Raw genomic sequence first — 8,631 nt, 5'->3', positions numbered from 1 at the left:
GAGAGGCTTACAGATACGCTGGTATGATGTCGTCTGGAATAGTTTTAAAATGTCAAAAGATGACCCCCAAAACGTCGAGTGCCTGATACTCCAAAGGACACTGACATATCATATATGAACAACAAATTTGGCAAAACACCTGAAAACTTTAACAGCATAGCCATCTTGTAAAGTATTCTTTTCTTAGACACGTCACAGCTTATTTCTAGCTTTGACTAGTTCTACTGCAGCTTGCATTATAAAATAATAGCTAATTGTCTAGTTATTTTAGCTGCACTGACTGAAAACTGAACTCATAAAAGTCTGACTTCTGGAATCTCATTAAACTCCAGAAGTCTCTTCCTCTCTAAAACAAAGGGACCCAGTGATTCAAACTGGTAAAAGAAAAAAAAATTGAATAAGGCAGTTTCAAGTCAAAAATGAATGTTTTTCCTGTGCTGTTTGGCATATTAGAGACAAGCTGCTAGCCCAGAACCTGCTAATGTGCTGCCAGCCTTTTTTCTGATAACTTAAGATCCAGATCTTCAGGAGGTTTTTAAGCATGAGCCAAATTATCCACGAGGTCTCTCCCTCGCCAAAACAATATACCTAATGATTTAAACAGGCAAAAACTCTAAATAAAGCAGTTACATGTAAAAAAAAAAAACATCTGTGTTTGTCCAACACCCTACAGTGGCCGACATGAAAATGTGGATGGCTCTATAGCCAGTGTTTGGTTTGTCCATTCTGGGCTACTGTAGAAACTTGTTAGTGCAACATGGTGATCTTTTGTGGATGAGAACCCGCTCCCTATTTCAATGTAAAAAGCTCATTCTGTACGAAAACAAAATGATTCTTATTTTCAGTTTATTATACTCTAAATAAAACATATTATCATATTATATTCAATTTCTCCCACTATATCCCCTTAAATCCTACACACTGGACCTTTAATCGCACTGAAGCTTCGATGCCCAAAAACTGGGATTTGGAAGAGTGCTACTTTGTATGTAATAAAGGTGCCCGAATATATAAAAAGTGTCAAAATAGAGCTTGTTTATTAAAAAATGTGCCAGGTGAGAATCTCGTGGATGTCCCCACAGTCCAGGCTAATTATTTTTATATCAATTATTAATGTTGTTTATTAACTTGCCACAGGACTCCTGTCATTTTGCAAAAGTGGCACTGGGCAAAGCCAGTTAAGTATACGTGTTCTACAGGACTTACACTATGAAAATGACATCATGTGGACATTTAGAGGACTTCATTTTGAGTTATAGTGGACTGGACTTCACCGATTGTATCATCTTTAAAACCCACAGCAGAATTGAATTTCTTTTTCCATCTGACTGCTCAGTCTCAGAGCCTCTCCTCTGCTTTTTCAGCCCATGTATTTTTTAGTCTGCTCATTCGAGTTTGTCGAAAGTGTGCTTGAAATCATTCACCCAAGAAAAGTATTCCGATCCGTTAAGTTAATCACCATTTTTTGCTTTTGCTTTAGTAATGAGCCTCAAATCAGCGCAGTTTAATTTCTGATTTCTTCACCTGTAATTTCAAGCATTGTGGTCTGTTTTTTTTTAATTTGTAACTTTGACTAATAGGGTCTTGTCATTTTCAGGAACTGTTTTACAGCAAAGGAGATATTTTTTTTTCCACGGTTGATACAGGATGAAATATCTCAACTGTCATCTGCCGTCTTAAAATAGATTAAAGACTACAAACTGTTCCTTAAATTTTCACCCTGTTAAGCTCCGTTCATTAGTCATAAGCATAATTGAACAGATGACTCTCAAGGTGGATATTTGCATGCAACGTGCGCACACACAGATTGAAATACATAATGATTAAATAAGCCGTGTGTGAGATTGCATGAGGTGTTTCAGCCTTCATTAAGGTTACACAGCTGTAGATTCAATTTTCTCAAAAAGGACAGCGGGAGAGGCCGAGATGACTGTATGAAAGAAGAATGGAGAGTGTTCACAATAAGCTCGTTAGGATGCTGTCTGTAGCAGTGGCATCAACAAAACAGCTGAGTAAAGTGGACATTTGGTCGTAATCTTTTCCTTGCTGGCGGAACTGTTTGAAGCAGAGACCACTCAGGGCACACTGCGAAATAACTCATGTTATCAAGTAATTTTTGGTTACTAGTGAGGCTAGAAGCCTTGTTTTCTTCAAACAAGTGAAAAAAATCTGTCAGTTTATTAAGAAGATTTCAGCATGCTTCCAAAACAAATCAACTTGTTTTCTTTAAACGGATGGCAGCATCTTGAAAGAGCACAGTTTAGAGTTATGGAGTGTGGGAAGATGTTCGGCATGTCCTGGGTTTTTGAAGTAAAAGTCATGTTCATTTTTTGCATATGTTAGGGTACTGGCATTTGAAGCAGCTCCAAGGCTTTGGATGTGCGTGAAACTCTCCTCGTTAAATCATCAGTGAAAAGATGAGCAATTGCATCAGGAAATATTTGGTTCTTCAGGAAAAAGTCAAAAGTTCCAGCCTGTGTTTTTAACAGCTTTAAACTATACTATCAACATTTTTTCAGGGCTGTCAAACAATTAATTTTTTTTACTTGCCATAAAAGACTCATTTGCGATTAATCACATGTTTAAAATGTAATTATTATGCATTACAAAATGGAATGCTGACAGCTGTCTGATTAGTTGCTCAGCTTGTAGGTGGTCATTTCAAGACTATTTAGAGACCCCAATATGCAGAAATATTCAAATATAATAGGCAAAAATAACACATTTATACTGCATGCAAAATACTGCATGGGTTTTGCCCAAAACTGCATGGGACTAGCATGAAGTGGGCATGTCTATAAAAGGCAGACTCACATAAAACCCATTGTCATTCAGATATCTTGAGGTCAGAGGTCAAGGGAGACCATACCGTTTTTCCATTGCAAAAATTTAGCCTATCTTAAGAGCATTATTTAGCCCTCTTCCTGACAAGCTATGACATGGTTTGTAACACTGGATTTCTCTGGTCATCTCATTTTTTATGATACCAGAATCATCACTGTAGCTTTACACAAGGCACCCTTTAGTGTCCAAACACCCAGGAACAACCCTGGGCTTTGAAGCCAATGAGACATTGGCCAAACTCCATCGCTTGATGCCATTGGGCCCAAAAATACTTTTTTTCATAGACTTACATCATCTGCACATCAGCGGATAATTTTTTTGTGGTTCATTAACTTCACAGTACGGACACTTTAAAAGCCGTTATTTAAATCATGATTTCTAAAAAGTTGTAAAATTCACTAATAGCTGAATCCAGAGTTAATTTCCTACTGTAATCTATCTAAGGGAGAACAAGCGATTAGGAGGTGCGGTTAGATGAAGGTCAGGGCACTTGCACTTCAGGCCTGTGGATGAGAAAGATCTGGTCAAACTTTTCTTGGCTTCATGCTCCACTGAGCACCTTTCATAGGAATGAATACAGCCCCCTGTCTGCATCGCTGTATCTGCTTCTCCTTAGACATTCATGGCTAAAACACATAACTTGTAGTTAATGTTGTGAAACATTCACAATTAGGTTTAGTCGACAAAACTATTCCGTTAGGTTTAGAAAAAAGTTTATGTTTTGGCTTCAAATAGGTGCATTTGTTACAGAGTTAGTGTTAGATATAATGTGACGTTAATATGTGATGTATGCACATAACTTGTGTCATGGTCATAGGTCAGCATTGGCTGTTGCTTTCACACAGGGCACCAACAGTGGTCTCCTGAGTGAAAATCCTGTTTTTGTTTTACCCACTGAACCACGCTGACCTCCTCCATCTGCAGATTTGTCACCCTTTATAGCAGTTACTCTGAGTGTCTCATGGTGCCATGAATGGGTCTACATTAGTTATTTGAAAGCCTTCTGCATCTCACATCCCATTCGCTATTCAACTCACCACTTCAGGCTGCGGCCGACAGAAAAGTTACACATGGCCTTTCATTTAGTTATACAAAACGTATTGATTTGGAGACAGTGACATGGCTGGATAGCTAATCGTGTTGTCAACCATAAACACTGTTATTGACTTTGAATCTTGCTAGCAAAACATTCGCTTTCCAGCTCATAACTGAGCCAAAGGGTTTTATGAGGTGAGCAGACTAGAAATATCTCCCATTGCGGTATCCATCCTGTTTACTGGAGTAGTGAACGGTGTTTCCATTGCATGAGTACCTTATGGGATGCTAATGATTTTTCCAGGTATTAGACAAACCCTCAGGTGTTACAGGGGAAACCAAGTTATTGCTTGTGAATAACTTCTAAGTTTTAATTGCAAAACGCCTGAAAATATAATTGAAAGGTCTTAATATGTTTCTTTGTAAATGGGAAAATAGAGTACCCCAGGAATAAGTGCTAAAACCTGGAAATGAGTTAGCATTTCTGCACCTCTGGTTCCCTTGTCTCAAAGTCAGTGGGCTTTTTGGATGGGTGTTTGGTTAGAGGACTGAAATAGGGTCTGTGGTTTCACATTTTGTTCTGTGACATAAAATTTGTTAGTAAACACCCCACTTATGAACTTTGAAGTTTTTATGTGTCTTAATAAAGGTGGTTGCTAAGTGGCCTAGTTGTCAGGGCGAATCTAAATCATGTGACCTTGGTGCAGTTTGCCTATACACGTTAGCCTTTTACCTCTGGCGATTGCAATTATGCTCAAAAAATCACAGAAGTGATGGTGTTCCTGAAAGTATCATAAACATTTGTTTGCCATGGAGCTAATTTTCTGCAATAATCCAAAATCCAATGTTAAAATGCCGAAAGCTTTTTTAAAAGGGAACTAGGGCAAAGTTAACTTTTGCGTCGGCCTACAGAAAAAAGTCATCCCTGCGGCACTTTTTGCCCTTGAAGGTGACTAGAATCAAAAATTCATGGGAGACGGAGAGGGCAAAATCGGCATTTTCCCTGACTTGATGGAACGGTCCATAAAAACATGAAGTCTGAAACAACAGAGGTTTAATATTTTAGTGTGAGCGTCATATAGCTTCAATGAAGAGGTGAAAACAACTTGATACAGAATATACAGTTACGAATGCAATGATTTCGACAACCTCAATGTTAAGGGAAATAAAAGGGAAAACACATTTTGAAAGGTTAACAGCGGTGAGGAATACCTTTGGGACCAGCAGTGAATACAATCCTATAAGGCAGACTGCTGCACTACTTGCACACAAAACACAAACTATCACAGAATAATATTTTCAGACAGTCAGTTGAAGTTTCACTGCTGCTCTGGAAGCACTTCACTCACCATGCCGTTGAATGAAAAGCAGAGCCATTACTCACCTGATGCTAGAATCAACACAATAAGCGTCCTGTAAAGTGTTCAAATAACACTCCCCCACTGCCACCTCCAGCAGTAATGATGTTAATGTCAGCTGAGCTCTCATTTCACCGCCGAGCTCTCGCTTCAAAGCATCTTTTGAGGACAGAATAAAAAAAAGAAATGCCACCATGTAAATATAAATAAGTGTGTGGATGCCATGTTTGCTCCAGGGGGAAATCACTTTGTCATTGAAAAGATAATAAAGTAGGAAGGGTAATGAAATATGTGGTTGGAGGGCAAAACACTGCGAGCATGACAATGTGTAGTCGTGATGGGAGTACAGAAGGAAAGGAGGCAGGAGGAGGGGACGTGAAAGTCTTTCCTTTCTCCTGCTGTTCTGTTGGGTGCTTCCAATCACAAATCACCGTGCCACATGTCTGCAGACAAAAGGAGTGAAGCTCGGGAAGAGCACGGCAATGTTTCAGGGGGGAATAGGAATAGTTTGACAGCTGCCTTCGTCCCAGCAGGAGTGTGGGGGGTATAGCTGATGTAGTTTCTCTTACAGTAAGTGTGTGTCTCTGCATGCCTGCTATTTAATAGTCGATATTGAAGAGTTCCTGTGTGAATATGCGTGTGTGCTGTGTCATTGGAGCTCCTCCAGTCCCTCCAGCGGAGTGTGACGGTTGCAGCTGTGAGGGGAAGCTCGGCTCGTTCATCCTGCATCAGCAGGAGAAAGGGGACTAAGAGCTGGAGTGTGTATTTCTGTGTGTGTGTTTTCCCCTTCCCCGTCTAAGTTCTAACTGGTGGTTGTTGAGGGGCTGTGGGACAGCGGGACAGAGCAGCAGGGAGGCAGTGGTCCAGCCCCCACTAACCCCCATCAGGCACATAGCCAAGAGCCAGCACACACATCAACGTGCATCCACACACTCAAAGAAATGCACGAGTACACTTGCGCCAACTCTATTTACCAGCGGGCCTCCTGGACACTGATACTCTGAGTCATTGTTGGCCTGGGATTTATTTGTTGAAGTTTAAACCCCGCCACATTCAGTGAAGCTGAGCCGCTAAGTTCTGGGCGTCCGTATCAGCGCTCGCCAGTTCGTTTGGACACTGCATAATGGCTTTATCACTTCTGTTAAGTGTTTGTAATTGTGGGTGTAAAAGCATTACAAATTGTTGCTGGCTTAAGCTCGCTGACAGAAGGATGTGTTCGCAATTACACTTCGAAATTAGTTCCATTTCAGTACAATCACTCCATCTGTCACAGCTGATATGGACTGTATTTTAATGTGAGTGTGTAAACTCTGTGAAGGAAATGTCCCTGAGAAAAACCTCATGACGAGACCTTTGAGTCAGGGGAAAGAAGTTTTTTTTTTACTCCTCATCCTTTTTAAATTCATTTGTTTTTACCCCTTGTTTCCAAAGGAGAGTCCTTTAGAAGATGTGTAAATGAATAAAAGGGCAGGTTTCACGGCTGTAGTCATAAACTTTGGTAAACTTCTTACGGCTTTGGAGGAAGAGCAGGTTATTCGCTAATCTGAAGATCCCTGGCTTCTCTAGTCCGCATGTCAAAATATCCTTGGGCAAGATACTGAACCCCAAATCGCTCCCAATTAACGTGTGGGTGCGCAGCCCATTCTCATTCTGAAGTTGTCAAATGCTGTTTCTTCATCTGTGATTCCAGCGCAAGGTACCGATGCCAAAACCCACCCTTTGCTGCAGTATGATACACCCCCAGGCTGTGTCTGTTTTTCAGGAGTAACGCGGCCAGAAGGGACCTTTTGCAGTGTTATGATATGCCGTGGGTCGACCGGATGGCACACGGTGTGACACTATTATACGCTGATGGGTGGCGTCAGTTGATGACATAGCTGGATGGAACCTGTTGCAGCCACATGCTGCTGAACGGTGTCAGCTTGAACTGCTGCTAGTAACGATGTAATATAAGGAGCTGGAAGGTCCCAATGGCGGGTGGGAGGGTGGTAGATGGGTGCAACTAACCATTTTCACTTGGGAGCCCTTATAAAAGAAAAGCCAAACCATGATATTTTTTTCCGAAACCTAACCATGTGCTCCTCTTGCTTAATGCTAACCACGTGTTTGTGCTGATGTCCCAGCGTTTGTTGCAGCATCTCAGAACATCAACATCAGACTGGATCAGTGTTGGGGAGTAAAATGTGACATTTTAATTAAATTTTAAATTATATGTCAGTTCAGTGTCAGTATCAGTTACAGATACTCAGAGATAAATACGTAAGTCAATTACAGTTACTAATCGAAATGTTGATGATTAGAAAGATGTTACATCTGAATATGTTCTTTTCGTTGAAAAAATCATATGTAGAATGTAACATTCTTTCTCTTGCTTTGCATGTTTTGTCATGAATGAATGTGTCCTTTTGACGTAGCCCATTTTTGGACATTTTTCTGCCTTATTGTTTAGTTTAAAACATTTGTTAGCAGGTCTGTATCAGACTCAGATTAGTTTTGTTTTCCATACAAATTTTAAAGTCTGAATGGGCTTTGTGGAACATTCAGTGTGACAGCAGCGTTCAAGTCACATAGTAAACAAGCGAACAATGCTGATGATGGATCACAAACATGCAACAACATTTTTTGCCGACACTAGATATCAACAAAATCCAGACTGTATCGTATTAACTTGCTGTGCGGTCTGTCTTTGCCTCCGTGTCGCAGTCTGCAGCAAAGAGTAGCGTGAAAGTCAAGAGCACTCACTACAGACCAAAATCAAGGAACCAAAATGTTCCTAGAAATACTTTGCACGGAAAAAAAACTCTGCTGGACTTGAAGCAACTTTAGTCGACTTAGGTCTACAACTGATGATACAAGTCTCTGACTTTCAAGAGGCAGCCGCTTGATAAAAACATAATCAAAAAGTGATCAGTTGTATTAAGTTACAAGACACTGGTAAAATAATTAGGATACATTACATTACATATCAACAGGATAACTAGTAATCCGTAATCTATTACATTTCAAAAGTAAACTTCCACTGGTCTGGATCAAAGTGGTGAACCAACTGACTGACAGTCTGATATTGCTGCTGTGCTGCTAAAGTGACTAAAAATCCAAACTTAGAAATATAACAAATAACTACAAACAAACCCCGAGTTTTCTACCTTGCTGTTATTTTTTAACAATGCTACATATTTCCTTGTTGGACCGTCATTATGCTGCTGTGACTTTGACCCTTGCACTCCCTGTCATTAATTATGTGTACTAAAGCAACACAAACCTCTGCCATACGAGTATAATTATTTTGCTTTTTCATTTTTGTCCGACTCAAGTTCCTAGAACCATTAGTGCAGGGTTGGTTTTTTTTGTGCACTGATGAGAGTGTGTGCGTGGGTAGAAGGACATCAAGCAG

This window comes from Plectropomus leopardus, chromosome 9 (genome assembly GCF_008729295.1).
Source record: "Plectropomus leopardus isolate mb chromosome 9, YSFRI_Pleo_2.0, whole genome shotgun sequence".
NCBI classification, from domain to species: Eukaryota; Metazoa; Chordata; class Actinopteri; order Perciformes; family Serranidae; genus Plectropomus; species Plectropomus leopardus.
The sequence above is the reverse complement of the archived record's forward strand: the minus strand, read 5'-3'. Positions refer to the sequence as shown.